Here is a 1,885-nt window from a genome sequence, read left to right as displayed (position 1 = left end):
ATGCATTCATTCTCCATCCTAGCTGAGACCCAGGACTTCCACATGAGAGGAAAACAGATGCAACGACTGACTTCTGACGTCAGGATGAAACTTTTTTCAGTGCTGTCATTTGAACTCAGGTCTGGTTAACTCCATTGCACTGTGTGGGAAGGGGAAGCTCACCATCCTTGAAGACTAGAATGTCAGGCCTGGTCCAGGGCCTGATTTGAAGCCCCAGCACTGGACAAAATAACAAGCTCATCTCTTTTAAACATAAGATCTCTATTTGCATACAGTTGTGGTTTGCATCTTCCATTCAATGTAGTTTTTTTTTTTATTATTTTGAGTCTTATTCATGGATGTATTGTGTATTTTTTTGAGTATGGTGACAGGTATATTTGTGCTGCCATGGATGACAACCTATGCCCATGGCTATAGAATTGCCTATATAGCATTCTCCATCCTCACCTAGGTGCAGGACTTTCACAGGACAAGAAAACTGGTACATTGATGGGCTTCTCACATCAAGATGAATCTTTTGGCAGTATTGAGATTTGAACTCAGGGCCTGGCAGGCAAAATTGATGAATGGGTCAAGGTGAGCACATCAGCCTGTGAGCCACTAAGGTGCTAGGCCATTCCCCTAACTTGAGCTTGAGCCCCAGGATGGGGTGGTGTACTATATCCATCCATTCATATGCTGAAACTTGTGTGCTAATAAATACCTATTTGTACAGAGTAGGAGATGTGGCGAACTGTGTTAGAATCCTATCTACCATGTGAGTACCGATTCTTGGATCTTTCTCAAGGTCTCGATTTCCTAAATGTAAGTATTATTGTCACACTTCATGAAGTCTTAATTAAAAATAATCATTGTGCCAAAGGTCTTGCCTATCATTTCCTATGCGAATCATGCATTAACTTCTCAACTCTTCCCTAGACCTGAATTCAAGCACCAGCCTGAAAAATGTAACATTTATAGATATTTTAAATATATGATTTATACTTACATCTATATATTCAGTCTATATGGTGTTTGTTGGAGTGATTCATTACATTTCATTATTGATAGATTGATTTAGCATTTATTTTATGGACTGTGAGTGCACCTATAACATTTATTACATTTATTCCAATCTATTCCATAGCATGTAGCTTTGCAGATATATTATGTACATCATACCTGACACCCAGTACTTGCACAGAAAAGGAAAACAGTTGTCACACATGGAATCTTACACCAGGAAGAAACTTTTGGCAATGATAGGACCTAGACTAAGGGCCAAGGAGGCCCAATTCATGAATGGATGAGTGTCATCATGGCAGCCGCTAGCCCATTCAACTGCCAAGTGGTTCCCAGTATCTGGGATCAAGCCCCGAGTTTGGCCAAAATACCAATAACTATCTATGCAGATGATGGTATATAAATAAATATAAATTTAGATATTTAGATACTGTCAGAAATGTGTATCTGGTATTCAATGTTATATACCACATTCCTACGGATTCTCAGTTCTTTAGTGAGGATTCCATTTAATCAATAGTATCCTTTTAATACAAAATAAACTATGAATTTTAATCAATCTGTGTCCTGTGATTATTGGGTCTAATTTTATGCTAGACTGATTCATGAGCTACTCATCCAACCATGACATTGACCACATTCCTCTGGTGTTCCGAGGGACAGGCAATAATTTTGTAGGCTCTCCAGCCCTTTGTAAGTGGCATAACTGGGATTCAAACTCAGGGCCTAGGGGTCCAGCGTGGCCTATGGCTTTGCTGACAGCCCAACAGCCTTCAGCAATGCCAGGTGAACTACAGGTTGCAGCCATGCACTTGGTCATGGGAATGGTCACCATGAAAGGAAAGGAAACCCGAGAAACTACTGACCATCCGCAGTTCACAGC

This window comes from Dipodomys spectabilis, unplaced genomic scaffold, assembly GCF_019054845.1.
Source record: "Dipodomys spectabilis isolate Male_0828 unplaced genomic scaffold, ASM1905484v1 ptg000507l, whole genome shotgun sequence".
NCBI classification, from domain to species: domain Eukaryota; kingdom Metazoa; phylum Chordata; class Mammalia; order Rodentia; family Heteromyidae; genus Dipodomys; species Dipodomys spectabilis.
The sequence above is the reverse complement of the archived record's forward strand: the minus strand, read 5'-3'. Positions refer to the sequence as shown.